Below are 17,885 nucleotides of genomic sequence, written 5' to 3' on the forward strand. Positions count from 1 at the left end.
ACTGGTATGACCCAATTGTTTGCAAATCTTTATTCCTTCCATCACTACTCTCAATTCAGCTTCATTATTAGAACACGAACCAAAATATTTTGAAAAACCAAAAATAAAAGAACATGTACAGTCTCTAAGGATGCCACCACCACCCGCCGGCCCTAAGTTTCTCGAGTTGCTCCCATCCAAATTTAGTTTCAACCTCCCTTACCTCGGTTTTAGTCATCTCACAACTTGCATAGCTTTATTCTTTTTATTCACAATCTGCACCTCTAGATTCTGCAATATCCAAACATCAGTATCATTTAAATGAGTCATAACTATCATGTTCTCACTCAAAACCCCCACCCCAATTCTTAATGGATATCCACACATTTGTACTACTCTTCAATTTTCCCTCCATTCTAGTCACACATTTCCGTCTTTACAACCTCCAAACTACTAAATAAGGAATCAAACCCATCAATGTTCCCAATTGAGAGTATCTGGAAGCCCTATTAAACTACATATGGACTCTTTCTTTCTAGGTTTGGTGCCTAAGGAATGATATACCTAGCTCCACCAAAACCTTCCTCCATACATCAACAGCAAGATCTCCTTACTCAAAACATACTCCACATCCTCTGATTGCCTCATCTCACAACAATCACATGCCGACGCAAGTGATACCCCCACCCTTCTCACCTTTTCATCAACGCTTAAGCACTCAAAAGCAACCTTCCACATAAAAATATCAATTTTCTTCGATAACCATTTGTTCCAAACCCACTTTGCCCAATCAAACTTTGAAACTCTAACTCTGATAGCATCTCATGCCGACTTTGTATTAAAGCAGTCATTCTTTTTCGGGAGCCATAGCAGGATGTCTAAAGAGTTTCGAAGTTTCTCAACTCTTTTCATCACTTCTTCTACTTTATTAAAACCCGGAATCTTTTGCAAATTTTCCACATCCCATACATTATTAATAACAAAATCTTTTAATCTGAAATGTGAATGTGCACCAATTGAAAATTCTGAAAACAAAGGTTCCGAAATTAGAAATTTATCATACTATAATATTACATCTCCTTCTCTAACCTTCCACTTAAATTTACTTAACATCTTAGGCATACACTTCAAAATTTTTCCTCCAAAAAGAAGAATCTGATCCATGTGACCTGCAAAGAGTTATATGTCATCCTTTAACATATTTAGCTTTAAAAAATCTAGCTTATAAAGAATTTTGTGTTAATAACTATCAACCAAACTTCATAAACAACGACTGTTACACTTCCAAAATGTCTCTTACTCCTTTGCCCCCCTCCTCCACAAGAACACATAATTTCTTCCAAGCCCTCCATTTCATTTCTTATTTCCCATCCTTAAATCCCTAGAAAAAAAAGATGCAAACATACCTTGTATCTTTTTTATCACCATCTTCGGGGAATTTAGAACAGTTAATAGATGCAGTGACATGCTCAAAAGCACATGTCTCAATAAAACTAGACGACCTCCTTGAGACAACAGTCTACTTTTCCAACCCTCAATTTTCTTACTAATTTTTGGAATTAAAAGGTCAAAATGATAGTCCTTCAATTTACCATCCATGATCGGCACTCCCAAATATGTAAAAGGAAATTTACCTTCAATTAAACTAGTCACTTGTAGAATTTCTCCCTTCCTCTGAGCACCCAACTTCTTTAAAAAAAAAATAGATGATTTATCTTTATTCACCCTTTGGCTAGTCCAGCTTTCATACTCTTTGATCACCTCCATTAACTGACTTATAAAGTTTTTACCAGCATTAAAAAAAATAACAACATCATCCGCGTACATTAAATGTGATATAATAGGTGCACCAATCGGATGCGCAAATAGTAAAATCCGCTTCTCAGTCGTTTTCTTTTGAATTAATATAGAAAGAACTTCTTCCATGATGACGAAAATATATGGGGACAATAGATCCCCCTGCCTTTAACCCTTTTTTGACTTGAAGAAACCCCTGTAAGTGTCATGCATCATAACAGAAACCCATGAAGTAGAAATACAATTCTGAATCGACTTACAAAAACAATCTGGAAAACCAAGAGTATGGAAAATCTAATCTACCACCTACCACTCCACTCGATCATATGCTTTGCTCATGTCAAGTTTTAGCATCATATTAGCTCCTCTCACCCGCCTATGTAATAATTTTGTCATCTCTTGAGCAAGTGTTATATTTTCAAAAATACTCCTCCCTTTCACAAAAGCACCTCACTCAAGAGAAATTAAATCACCCATCACTAAGGATAGCTTGCCAACAAGGATTTTGGAGAAGATTTTATAGATTATGTTACAAAGGCTTATCAGGTAAAATTTATCAAAAGACTGAGGATCTTTTACTATTGGAATAAGAACTATATAAGAGGAACAAAAATATCGAGGCAATATATCACCTTTGAAGAACGCTCTTACCGCTTCCATCACATCATTTTTAATAATCTTCTAGTAGGTAAGATAGAAAGAAGACCCAAAACCATCCGATCTTGTGCTACTATCCATAGAAATAGAAAAAATAGCTGCATATACCTCCTCCTTCGTCGGTTCTTCCTTCAGCTATCTTATAGAATCCTCAGAAACTACTAATTGGATAATACTGTTCAAGTTTGGCCTTTGCACTGAACAATTTTGCCCCAAGAATTTCTCAAAATAATTCATAGCTTCATCATGAACCATCTGCATATTTCCCAACATCGAACCATCAGGAAGCACCATTGAATTCACACAAGAGTTACGCCTTCTTTGCGCAATCACCGCATGGAAGAACTTTGAATTTTGGTCACCATCAGTTAGTCATTTCTTCTTTGCTTGCTACACCAGCCTTGTCTCTTCCCTTCTATTCCAGACCTCCAATTCAGCCTTAGAAACAAGAAACTCTTCTTCAACTGATTTTGAGTACTCTGTCTGCAAAACATCTCATATTTTTCCACCCTTTTTCCAACTCTTGTATGATACCACCAACATGACCAAAAGTCTATTTATTCCACACCCTAAGCCTTTGTTTTAGCCTTTTCAATTTACCCACCAATTAAACCCTAAATCTGCCACTATATATTCTCTCTAAAATGATTCAACCATTTTCAAAAAATTCTCATGCCACGTCCACATGTTCTGAAATCTAAAAGACACTGGCCCATACCTCTCCATACTTGCACCCAGCTGTAATATGATAAAAGAATGATTGATATGAAGTAATTCTTTTCAACAATGATGCCTTGGCCTTACCGTATTTTACAGAAAAAGTATTATTAATCAGCACCATGTCAAGTTTCGCTCAATTTCTTGTCAATCCTTGATGGCCATTACACCAGGAAAATTGACTTCCTTCGAATCTGAGATCCAATAATCCACATCTATTAATACAAACCATTAAATATAGCCATAGACGAACCCAAGCGAGGTCAACCTCTCATCCTTTCCTCATCTGACCGGATTAGATTAAAATCTCTCATAACAACCCAAGCCACATCAAAACTCGACATCCCCTGAAGTTGTTCCTATAATTCTCTTCTCTCAATATGATAACATTTAGCATATACAAAGGTAATGTTAATTCAGGTGTAATCCCAAGAGGGGGGGGTGAATTGGGCATTTTAAAAATCTTTAAGTTTATTTTACCACTTAGTCCCTATTTCAATATCTAACAAATTAATTGTAGGGACTTGAAATTAATTCAAATTATTATCTCAATAAATTCTATTTTACCCAATTAATTATCAAGTGCGTATAATATAAATCAACATACAAACATGCAAAAGATGATAATGAAATGCAAACGGAAATTAAAAAGATAAGGAAAAAGAGAAGGCAAACATGATTTTACAAGGTTTAGTCAACCCGGCCTATGTCCTCGCATTGAGCAACACACTCAAGGATTCCACTAAATCCTTGCTCCTTTAACAGGAACAGAGCTTCCCTTACAATCCGCTGCTTACAAGAGATACAACTTCCTCCTCACCCAGTTCACAACCCGAACCGTGATTACAATATAAAATTTCAAATCTACAAAACTCAGTATTACTTCTAACAAAGCTAGTGAGTACAATGAAAAACCTAACACATATTCATATGATCAAACTTGAAGCTCAATATGTATGTAATGATGATATCGTTATATGAATGATATGCTTTACAAATCAATCCTTTAAATCAATATCTCTTAAATATGATTTTATAAATAAATGCTTTGGAGAAAGAATAAGGTTCGATTTCAGAATACTTTAAACAAGATTAGAAAACAAGATCCTTTAAAAAATAATCTTTGAAAATGCGCAGATCTATATTCTTACTATCAATAATCTATAATGTTGGATCTTTGAATAAATAAACAGCTTTGAATATAGTAAAGATTTAAACACTATGTTTAAAAAATAATATCCCTCAATAATATGTATTTAGAGGTTCTTAGGATTTGCAATCAAATACTTATTACACTAATCAAATAGCAGAATGAAGATATATTTAAAATTTTCTTCAAAATTTTAGTTTTAAACAAGAGCTTTTCTCAAGTAGTGATCTTTCACAAATATATATATATATATATATATACAGATAATAACTCAAGATCACCTTCTCAAGCTGAATATTCAATGATAACTTTTTGAGATGAAAAACTCTTTGAGAACAAGCAAACACTTAGTTTGATCACCAAACCTCAATACCAAAGTTGTTTGCACAATAGTTGTTAGAACCCCTTTTTAAAATCAATGTAGCTCAAACTTTAATATGATGTAAACGCTTTGAAATTGCAGACAAGAGCTTAGCAATAAGTTTAACAATGTTCAGAAATGTGTATAGGTGCCCAACCCTCTTATATTCCATAACAAAACTTTGTCAATCATAAGTTCAATTTTTGGGGCACTGCCTTAGTCCTCTTAGACTTTTTCACTTGCCCATATTCTTTATTTCTTCTTTTTGATACACCCACTGACACATTACCTAGATCAGAGCAATATTGTTTTTACGTATCAATGCAAACCTTCATATCTCCCTCAGATAACACATGATAATTATCCCTACACACCACACCCTCCTCTTCCCCCTCTTTCTTATCCACCTCCTCCACCAGAACCTCCTCCCCATCCTTACCATTTTCAACTTCTCCCCCCCCCCCCTCCCCTTCATCAAAAACTTTGATTTCCTGGGCAGTCCTAGAACAATCATCTAGTTCTACCTACACCCCTAACGCCCCTGCCTTATGATCTTGAAAACATTCGACTTTCTCTCCACTATTCTTCTCTACCAAGTTCACTTCATCCATTTTATGTGTACCCGCATTATTAACTTCATTCACAACTTCTTTATGTTTCTCATTCACATTCAAAGGATCACTTACATCTTCATTCTTTTTCCCTTCCACCCTCTGATCCTAAATCTGCAAAATAGGACCTTCCTCTTCTAATATCACATTTTCTTTTCTACCCACTTCTTTCCAAACGATCTCATCTCCCTCCTTCCTCATACCTACCTTCTTTTTATCCTTAGACTTTACTCCAACCGACATACCACATCAGTGTGACCTTGCCTACAACATTTATTATAATAGAAACCCCTCTTCTCGTATATTACCCTTTGCCAACTCTGCGTTTGTCCTACCAGCAACAGTATACCCTCCACAGGATCCTTCTGCAAATCCACTTCAACATACAATCTTGCACCAGTGGCTCGTGTTCTATATAATGTGGCATTATCCATACCCAAAAATCTACAAAATCTAGTGGCAAAACTCTGTAAACAGTCCAGTCTATATAAATGTAAAGGCAAACCTGGTAAGAAAATCCAATGTGGTGCGATCGATGGTTAGCTCCTTGTTGACATCAAAATTCACAGATCAGTTAAATAGCCGAAATTAGCACCCTGCCACCCATCTTCCTTCTCGTGTCCATGCATGAATGTAGTCCTTTTCATTTACCAAATGTAACAAAAACATGATAGTTGTCCATAAAAATTATCATTGGAACTTCAGAAAGCCCCCAAGATTGGATAATATGCCTCCGAAGGACACTGATAGATGGTCTTGCAGAAAGAAATTTTAAGCACCAACGCAAACTTCATATCCTCAGCTGCCTTTTTCATCTCCACATTCTAGAAAACAAAACATAATTCCCCATTAATCAGTTCTAGCGTCCTCAAAGGGATTTTGAATTTCAAAGATGGAATTAGCCTCTTCAATGTTTCCACAAACCTTCCCCCTTTTCGACCATATCATCCTCTGAACCACTCCTCGCAACTCATGAACCACCGTCGGCACCTCCCCTCAACCCTCCTGTAATAGCTACCGGAGGCAGCGCGACCGTGGCTAGCGGCTACCTATTTTCCATATTGTTAAAAAACCAAAATTTTAATGGAGAGAGTAAATGAACCTAAGTTGCAATGGCGATTGCAAACTCCTTGGAGAGCGGTATCCCCCAAGATTCCCAGTGGTTCACAATAAAGAAGACGTCGTTCGCTACCTCGTTGCCGTCACAGTGAAACTATGTCGCCATTGCAGCTTCATCATCATCGTCGCCGTCGCAAATTCGTTGTCGCAGCTTCTTCGTCGCCAACTGTAGACACCCTAATTTTACCCAGGCCATTCTGAGAAGACCCGACATGCTAAAAAGTTGACCTTATATTCCTGGGAATGGAATGATCCGATTGAGTATCGGTTTATTTCAAAATTGATTCTCATTTTATTTCAAAATTGGAGTCCCGCTTATTTCTAATTGAGTTCTAGTTTTTTTTTTTATTGAGTCCCGGTTATTTTATTTTTAAATTGAGTATCAATTTGATTTTAAGTTAAGTCCGGATATTTTAGGTTGAGTCTTTCATTTTTAGAAATTTTGATCGAGTCCCTCAATTTTTTTGATCGAGTATCTATTTTTGTTTTTATTTTTGGCTTCATACTGGCAATAAAATAAAAAAAAAAAAAAGGGGCGGCACTCTCCAAAGGGAATAAGGTTTCTTTTAGGGTTTTGAAATATTATAAAAGTGGGCCAGGGGATGAATGCAAGGAGGGGGGAGCCTTCAAACCCGGGGGCAAGCGGAGACCAAAAAAAAAAAACCTAAGTCTCCCTCTAGTTCTCTCTTTTCCACGCACAGCCGCAGCCTCTCTCTATCTCCATCATCTCTTTAAAACACCACCACTCGCAGCTCCCTCTCTCCACTGTCACCACATCCTTACCCAGCCTAGCAACAGTTCACGACATTGCTGCCTCCCTTGCGCAGCCCCAACATCTCCGGCCTTGCATCACCCCACGGCCATACTCTAGCGCAGCCACCACTTACCCAGCTCCCTGATCTTCTTCCTTCCATATCCACACAAGTCGTAGACACACAAAACAGCCGCAGGAGGAACCAGAGACAGTCGTGAGCACAGCTCACGGCACACAAGCACGTATACACAGCCATACGCAGAAAGTAACGCGCAGTGGCCCAACAGCAAAAGGTACAGCCGCGACACTTCACACAGAACCCATCTCCGGCCACCCTGCATCACCTTCAACCCCCAGCATTTAGCAAGCAAATCTCTCTCTCACGCTCGTGGCTAAACATGGCCTGCAGCAACTCCAGCCGAGCACTCCCACACGACAACACACACTTTTAACACACACGACAACACACTTTTACAAAAACTTATACACACACTTTTAACACACATTTAACACACACAACAACACACTTTTAACACACACCTTTATACACACTAACTCACGCACACAGCACACACTAAAACCCACACCTTTACACACACTAACACACACCCCGCAACACACACCTACTACAAGCATCCACACACACACCTGCACACACACTATCTCACGCACACAACACACACACCAGCACACACCCCCCCCCCCCCCGGGCACACACACCTGTCACACACACTAACTCACGCACACAGCACACACTAACACGCACACACCTGTTACACACACTAACTCACACACACAGCATACACTAACACACACACGCGCACACACACACACACTCTGATACACAAACTCTAACACACACTAAAACACTCATTTACACACACTCAAGTACACACTCTTATCATGGTTTTCTTTTTAGCATTTTAGTATATATGATATTATTTATTATGGATTTCTTAGTATTATATATTATATTATATATTTGGTACATTAATATGGTAGTATTTATTAGGGTATTTTTTTTATATATGGTATTATAGCATTTTATTATTATTGATATTTTAGTATATGTGATATTACATATTATGGTATAAATACTTATTATTATGCCGTATGTTCATGTGTTTATATTTAATATTATGAATTGTGCTATTTTTAGTATCATATATTTGTATTAACTTTTTATATTTTTATTATATCTATATCGGTATGTTTATTTTTATAAAATATTTTCTTGATTTTAATCCCTATAATTTCAAAAAGGGGTATGAGCTTTTGGGCTTCACACCTTAGTTCTGAGGGAATATGTATATTATGTAAATATTTGTGTGATTTATTCGTTTGCATGCTCATTTTATAAATTCACAAAAGGAGTAATTTCAAAGGCTTCTTGAATTTAATTTATGGGATAATTTTTAATTAATTAGGTACCGTTCGTAAGAACGGACGTGTAAGGGGGTGTTAATACCTTCCCCTCACATAACCGAACTTTTGATCCCTACTTTGGTAATGCAGACCAATTCTACCCTTAATTGGGTAGAAATCATGTGTTCTAACCACACTAAAAGGTTAGTGGCAACTTCATTCCTATTTTTCCCGAAAATTTAAACATATGCTTTTTATTTCACAGACCCCGGGACACCCGCACTCCGGAACATCACAATAGTTTGGCGACTCCGTTGGGGATGATCAAGAGAGTCGAGTGAGTAATTAATTAAGAATTATCCCAAATTTAAGTTTATTAAGTCTTTTAATTACTTCACTTTATTTTGTAAATAATATACTCCCATATTTGAATAATTGGTTTGAGAAAATTATAATATGTTTGACTTAGTGTGAGTATATGTTTCCATATTTGCAAATATCCTTGAATTAATGCGAATATTTGTAAATATCCTTGAGTTAATGTGAATATTCATAAGTATCCTTGAGATAATGTGAATATTTAGTTTTTATATGAGAAAATGTCTTTGATTTAATGCGAATATTTGTTACCGTATTTGTGAATATTCTAGATTTAATGTGAATATTTAGTTTCCACATTTGTGAATATCCTTTATTTGACGTGAATATTTGTTACTATATTTTTAAATATTCTGAATTTAATGTGAATATTTAGTTTCCACATTTGTGAAGATCCTTGATTTGATGTGAATATTTGTCACTATATTTGTAAATATATATTCTAGATTTAATGTGAATATTTAGTTTTCATATTTGAAAATATCCCTGATTTAATGAGAATGTTTGTTTCATTGTTTGTTTGAATAAAGCTTGTGAATATATTTCATTAATTATGAATATTTGTTTAAATAAGCATGTAAATATCTTTCATTGATTGTGAATAATTAGTCCCATCATTGTCTGAATAAGCATGTGAAGATCGATTTGTTTTTATATCTGCTTGTATAGCTTTGAAGATTTGATTGTATAACTTTGAAGATTTGATTGTATGTAGGTTGAAGATTTGATTGTATGTAGGTTTGAATAGATGCTTGGGTATAGTTGATTAAATTGTAAATATTTGTTTCCATGTATATTTGAAATAACATGTAAATAAATGTGAGGATAGCGGGATTAGGCTAAACTAGAATTCACACACTTTCACACGCCTTCTACCTGGGCTTTACCTGCTAAGATTAGAAAGGAGTGTAATACCATTTGTCCCCATGTGGCAGGGTTTGTGGGGACCTGCGAACCACTCCGTTCAGTTTGAACTTTGTCAAAACCCCTTTTGGGAGAGGATGAAGGTCAGATTGGGAACCTTTTATCAATAGGATTAGAACCTAACCACACATGATCACCCCTAAGATTCCCTCCATAGGATGGAGCCTTGATAACTCCTAGCAAGTCATCTACCTGGGGTTGGGACAAAAGCTATATCCTTCTTCACATTATGTAATCAAGTCTTTTTTATATATGTGTTTTTGTGTTGTTCGTGTCACACATTTTGAATCCATTTTAGACATGCATAACATTTAGCCAATTTTCTGGAAAAACTCGATAGTGAGACCACGACCCATTCTTCCAAAAAAATAAAACACTTGGGCTAAGCATTTTAAAAGATGGGTCGGTCCAATCTTTTTCAAATAACTCAGGTCCTACTCTTTTTAAAACAAACTCGGCTCCAACCTTTTTCTAAGCAAACAACCTGGCCCATATCTGAATTTAAAAAAAGCCAAACCTAGATTTCAAAAGTGAGCTTCAGCTCTATCACCTCAAAATTCGGGCCAATATTTTTAAATAATCCAAGCCCAACTGTAACGACCTGCTAATCTAATTATATAATAGAACATATTTAATAATAAAGTTAACCCGAACCCATGGGTAATAGAGGCACCTAACATTCACAGTAGAAACCTAAGCAGTAGTAAATTTAAATCACATTCTTCAAACCATAAAATACATAATACCAGAGTCATAATCCAAAACATTGTGTTTATATACAAACTCCCAAAAATACAAAAATATCCCTAGGATCCCACATCAAAATCTCTTGATCCTAGTTCAAACTTACCCTCCTAACAGGGTAGCACAACAGACTCAACGGTGGCCTCGATCTGCCGGTCCTTCTGGGTTTCCTAAAAACTATTTGATGTTCGGGGGTGAGACACTTCTCAGTAATGAAAAATAAATTAAATACAGCTATGTGGCAACATGAATATTTGATGCAATTATACATATATAGTACATTTCACATATACTTGAAAACATTCATCATAGCATACTGAATAATCATATACTTTTATAATTTCTAATAATTCGTACTGATCATGAAATGTCTGGTATAACTGATAATACTGAAAATTTACCCAGGATGAATAGTTAACTGATGTCATGTATTACCCTCCCCCATGACGGGTTGTGCAGCCTGAAGGCGGGACCCGACAATGGCTAGCCAACCACTGCCGAGTAAAATATGTTTGTAAGTATGATGGGCCCGCCCGCCACACCCTGGTCCAAACTATAAGGTGGACGTCTACAACTCTACACTAAAAGCAACATCGACTATCCATCTTCCACCCCCTTGTCGAGTGGTTAGCACAAGTCTGGACATAGATATATGATTTGTATAGCAACAGTACCGTGCTCTTGTAACTGAACTAAACTATCATCCGGGTTTTGATGACATATAATACATGATAATATACTTATTTAACATAAAAGGATTGATAACATTTTATGTAATAACATACATGCATATATACGGCCTTGCACCGATTTCTTTTATATTTGCGGCCTTGCGCCGAACATTTCATAAATGCAGCCTTGCGTCGAAATCATACATAAAAAATGGTCTTGCGCCGGCTATCAATCACGGCCTTGCGCCGAACATTTCATACATATCATTCTGAATAAATATTTCATTTATCATGTATTTTGAAACTATAATGTACTGCAATATTTCACAATTCCTGAAAACATACTTTATTCATAAAATTACCATATCATAATACTTTCCACGTAAAATAATATTCATGCCAAACATTACTGTATAAAACCATACATTATATTCTAAAATCATAATTTTTGGCATTTCATACATATATATACATTTCAACATAATAGCAATATTTTCTCAAAATGCATTTTCTTCATGATATACAAATATAATACATGCTTTCCTAAAAATTAATTTGCTGATAAATACTAATAATTTGCATGGAAAATAACTGCTTTAGTTTGTTCTTTTACCTGAAATTGAAAAGAAACCCTTTAAATGCATTGGTCCTGCGCCTGCAGGGTTTCCTGTTCAACACCCTAAAAATGACAAATCCTAAAACTAAACTTCAGTATTTTTCCGTGAATATCATTTCCTATAACTACGGTAAGACCAAATTTTGCATAAAAGTCTTACCTTAAACCTGGGATGAATTTCAACTCTGCCCCACCAACGATCCGCTACAGTAGATTTGGAGAGAACTTCCCCAGGAGCGCATGGTGGCCTCAGATCGTCGATTCGGCGAATAGCGGAGCCGAAATCAAAGAGAGAGAAGAGAGAAATCATAGGGAGGAGAGATAGTGTGTGTTTTTGCTAATTTTTCTGCGTAAAAATCTGAGATTTGCACTATTTATACCATGGGCTTCGTCGACGAGGTCAAGAGAAAATTCGTTGATGAACTCTCCCCTTTATCAACAAAATTCAAAGTCGCCCAAAACATCCTCTCGATATCTTCTCGTCGACGAAATGCACCCTTGTCGACGAGCTCATAGTGCCACGTCGTTGATGAACGCGCCTGCTGCCTCCTTCCGTTTCTATTTCCCATTTCCCTTTCTCTTATTATTTAAATACAATTATTCTTTAAGTCATTACACCAACTCTTTCTAAACAAATCTAGGCCTGAACCCACCTTTAAAACAACCCATACCCAATTCTTTTCAGACAAAAACCAGGCCCAGCTCCTTTTTGAACAAACCCGGGCTTGAATCCATCACCAGGGAAAGGGATGATTGGGGAAGGAATTGAATACCCAGAGGATAAGGTCAAATTGTTTTGGGTCATCAAAGGAAAATACATATCCATCGGGGGTCGGTTTAATTATTGAAACCTTTCATTAGTCAATATGGATTTTCCAGAATTCCGGCGAAAGTGGTTATTTAGGTTGCATTGCATTCATGCAATTCATGCATAATTTCATATCCATGCATGCATAGTCATCTTCAATGGGTCAATAATCACACTCCAATTGTCTATAAAACCATGGGCCAAGGTGGTAGAATTGAGATCTAGAATGCCAGCATTGAGTGGAGCAAGACGATCTCTCTATAGAGAAAGGTTAAGATCATAGGAACCTGTTGCATGGTAACAGTAGGGATGTAATAAATGTCATCACGTTGGAAGATTGGTTGGTATTCAACTACAGAAGTAAGCTCACATGATACAAAAGTGATGATGGAAAGTCAATCATGTCTTTGATTACCTAAGGGTAATAATAAAAGGAATACATCCAAACATCCTTTTTGTTTAAATTATTTTGAATTTGAATAAGATAAAAATGCATTTCAATCTCATCTCATCTCATCCTCCTTGGAGCATCACCTTATGCCAAATTTTATCTTTTTGCTTGCATTTTGTGTAAGTGACATAGGAAATGGTTTTGCTAGTACAAACGACTGCGAGCCATTAGTTGGTTTTGGGAGTCTACTCAGTAGGGCAAAAAAAAAAAAAAAAATGAAGGAAAAGCCTCCAAGCTAGAAGACCCCCACTTCAAGATGTTGTCAAGAGCCTGGTTGGGATGTGGATTTCAAAATGATGAAGAGTCGTAGGAGAAGTATATAGAAATTACTTATCAAGTTTTGTCATACATTTGTTTGATGAAATCGATGAACAAAAGTCTCCAGTCTTTATTATCTAAATTATGATTATTGTTTTAAAGGTATAATGATTATATTCTGATCAACTTTGGTCGACCAGTATCCCTAAAAAGAACCAAATATTGATTTACCATTTGTTAATCAAGTTGAGCCTGAATATTAAATCAATCTTTTCTTAAAAGTCAATTCATTAGAAATTCAACCTGGGTTTGGGTCTCCTAGTGTTTGACAATTCATTTGAGGCAATGATCACTACCAAAATGATGGCAGACCATTTTTCTGCTACCCAAAAGAAAGTCAAAGAAGAAATCTCTTACAAGTCTTTTTTTACCCTAAAAAATTTAATTCTTAATTAACCCGTCAAAGGATCACACCCCACATTAGGGCAGTTTTAAAAAGATCAGTCCTAAATGGAATTCAAATGATAATGAAGTTAAGATTCCTTTATAAAAAGAAAAGCAAAAGTTGCGGTAAAAGAAGAAGAAGATGATGAAAAAGCGAAAGAAAAAAAAAAAGAGAAAGAGAAAGAAGAAAAAAAGAAAGAAAGAAATAAGGGACATACTACATATGTGATCTTTGACTAACGAATACCCGTGATGAGATTGATAAATTTTGAACCTTATTTAAGTCTTTCTTTCTTTAACCCATACCCCTAGCCTATATTACGGTTCAAATGAAAGTTCTAACCAGATTGGTATACATTATTGTCTCAAATGACTTGTCAGACTCAATGTTGAGTCTGAACTACGTAATGAACTGATCCTGATAACGTACGTAAGCATCTTGTTCAAATGAAAAATTCGATCAATACGTTGCAAATGCTTTGTCACAAATTGGGGCAGAAGATATCATTCAGGGAAGCGATTTTTGAGCCTTAGTTTCCTTATTCTTGTTGAAACCTGAATCCTTAGCCTACATTTTGTCCCGTGTCTTAAAGTCCACTTTGAGATTGGAATATTGATCAGACTACTTAATAAGACACTAGTTCTAATCCATGATAGGAAGCTTGAAATAAGTCATGGAATACAACGCAAGAAAGAATCTCTGAATGGTGATACATTGGAGGAGTTATGGTTAGGAGGCTGATATGAAAAAAAAAAAAAAAAAACATTAAAAAAAAAGGGGAGGGTTTGCCCATTGATATGATTCTCTAAGCTAGCAGCAAAGTTACATCAGTATCAAAGTACTGGTAAAATTGTTTCTTGTTAAACAAGCACAGAAAGTCCAACAAAAACAAGAAAGTTTGCACATTCCATTCACATCTTTAATGAGATTAAGTTACCCGATTGCATATTTATTTATTTAAATTTTAAATTGATTTTAAAACATTAAGGATGCAATCCAAAGAAGGTCCTTGTTTAGAAAACGCAAGATGGAAAAAATCAATCATAGAATAATCTAAATGGGGCAAACGTCATGATAAGTCTCACACGAGCCGATTCAGAGATTTGCTTATTCAAGAGGAATTTAACAACATGACAGTAAGCAGTTACATTTAACTTGGGCAAATTTCAATTTGTGTTTTAGTGGAACCCTTTCAAACACCTTTTTATCATATTGGAATATGAAAACAGGGTAAATATCAGTTGTAGATTCATTCAACAGGGGCAGATTTTGTGATTGAGTTTCATTTGAAACAAGTCGACCACCTCCATTAAGAAAATAGGGCCAAGATTAGTTATAGATCCATTCAACTGGGGCAAGTTTTAGGTTGAGTTTCAGGGAAACCAATTCAGAGACAATATAGCCAAAATTAGAGATTGAGTTGTTGATTACAAGCACATTGGATAAAGAAAGTTGATGCATCATTTTACATTTCATGCATTTCAATTGCATAAAAAAAAAAAAAAAAAAAAGAATGCATACATGTCATATCATGCAACATGCATACATATCCCTATGTTCTAGTATCATATCAAACAGCATGTGTGCATCCCTGCATTCTAACATCATAAGTAGCAACATGCATACACCTCATAGCATCATTCGTTCACACTTGTCTTGTCATCCTTGACTAAGCAATCCATGTCTCATTAAAAAATTGGGGCAGCTGACCTGGGTACAAATCAATTTATTTACTCCAGGACTGGGCAACTGGCCCATGTCTTAGCCAAGTCATTTACTCTAAAACTAGGGCAACTAGCCTGGGTACAAATCAATACATCTACTCTGAGACTGGGGCAACTGGCCCAGGTCTTAGCCAAGTCATCCACCCCAAAACTGGGGCAATTGACCCTAGTCCAAATTTTAGCATCCACTTTGAAACTGGGGCATTAGCCTTTAAGACCAAATTAGGTCATCTAGCTCTCGGGATCCTACACCCGAGCATTCATCTTCAATTCGGCAATTCATCCAACTCTTGGGATCCTATACCCGAGTATTCATCTTCAATTCAACAATTCATCAGGCTCTCGGGATCTTATACCTGAGCATTCATCCTCAATTCGACAATTCATCAGGCTCTCGGGATCCTATACCCAAGCATTCATCTTCAATTCGACAGTTCATCAGGCTCCCAGGATCCTATACCCGAGCTTTTATCTTCAATTCAACAATTCATCAGGCTCTCGTGATCCTATACCTAAGCATTCATCTTCAATTCGACACTTCATCAGGCTCTCGGGATCCTATACCCGAGCATTCATCTTCAATTCGACAATTCATCTAACTCTCGGGATCCTATACGCGAGCATTCATCATCTGTTCAACAATTCATCTGGTTCTAGGGATCCTATACCCAAGCATTAATCTTTAATTAGACAATTCATCAGGCTCTCAAGATCCTATATTTGAGTAGTCACTTCCTAAGTCATCGAGTTCCTACACCCGACACAAGTCCTCCTCAAAAGCCTTGCTAACCAAGATTTTACACCCAAGCCATCATTAACCATTGGTCCAGAATTCCCATAAAGTAGTCATCAGACTCTCAGAATCCTACATCTGAGAATCCCTCGAGATCCTACACTGGAGCAATCAACAAACTCTCAGAATCCTACATCTAAGGAGTCCTCGAGATCCTACACTCGAGCAATCAACAAACTCTCGAAATCCTACATCTGAGGAGTCCTCGAGATCCTACACTCGAGAAATCAACAGACTCTTAGAATCCTACATCTGAGGAGTCCTTGAGATCCTACACTTGAGCAATCAGCAGACTTTTAGACTCCTACATTTGAGGAGTCCTCAAGATCCTACACTCGAGCAATCAATAGAGACTCAGGATCTTATACTTGAGTACTCGAGTAGCCAAAGGATCGCAGGACCCTACACCCGATTAATCATCCCCAATGGAGTAACCATTTTTCAAAGACTCAGGACCCTACACCTGAGTACTTGTCGTCCAAAGGATCTCAGGATCTTACACCTGATTGATCATCCCCAATGGAGTAACTATTTTTCGAAGATTCTATGATAGCTATTAACCACTAACACCTACTAACTTCTAACTAAAAATCCACCAACCATTAACTTCCTAGAAAATTGTGCCACATTCCCATTTTGCACAAGTTAAATTTTCTCATCCCTGGTTGGAAAAAGCAAACTGCATCTGGTTGATCTGAAAGCTTTAGGCAGTTGTTTGACCTGGTTAAAATAGGTGTCTTTTATCTTTGCAGGCTTGTAGCTACAAATAACATAGGAAAGTTCCTACTGTTACATGGAAACAACAAAGCCTACAAAGAGGGGCAACTGTAGACACCCCAATTTTATCCAAGCCATTCTGAGAAGACTCGACATGCTAAAAAGTTGACCTTGTATTCCTGGGAATGGAAAGATCCGATTGAGTCTCAATTTATTTCAAAATTGATTCTCGTTTTATTTCAAAATTGGAGTCCCAGTTATTTCTAAGTGAGTCTTTTCAAAATTGAGTTCTAATTTATTTTTATTGAGTCCCAGTTATTTTATTTTAAATTGAGTATCAGTCTGATTTTAAGTTGATTTCTGATATTTTAGGTTGAGTCTTTCATTTTTAGAAATTTTGATTGAGTCCCTGAATTTTTTAAATCAAGTATATGTTTTTATTTTTATTTTTGACTTCATGTTAGCAATAAAATAAAAAGAAAATAAAAAAATAAAAAATAAAAAAGAAAAGAAAAAGAAAAAGAAAAAGAAAAAGGGCATCACTCTCCAAAGGGAATAAGGGTTTCTTTTAGGGTTTTGAAGTGTTATAAAAGTGGGCTAGGGGATGAATATAGGGAGGGGGGGAGCCTTCACAACCGGGGGCAAAAAAAAAAACTTAAGTCTCACTCTGGTTCTCTCTTTTCCATTCACAGCCGCAGCCTCTCTCTATCTCCATCATCTCTTTGAAACACCACCACTCAGAGCTCCCTCTCTCCTCCGTCACCACATCCTTACCCAGCCTAGCCACAGTTCACGACATTGCTACCTCCCTTGCACAGCCCCAACATCTCCGGCCTTGCATCACCC

This window comes from Malania oleifera, chromosome 9 (assembly GCF_029873635.1).
Source record: "Malania oleifera isolate guangnan ecotype guangnan chromosome 9, ASM2987363v1, whole genome shotgun sequence".
Classification (NCBI taxonomy): domain Eukaryota; kingdom Viridiplantae; phylum Streptophyta; class Magnoliopsida; order Santalales; family Ximeniaceae; genus Malania; species Malania oleifera.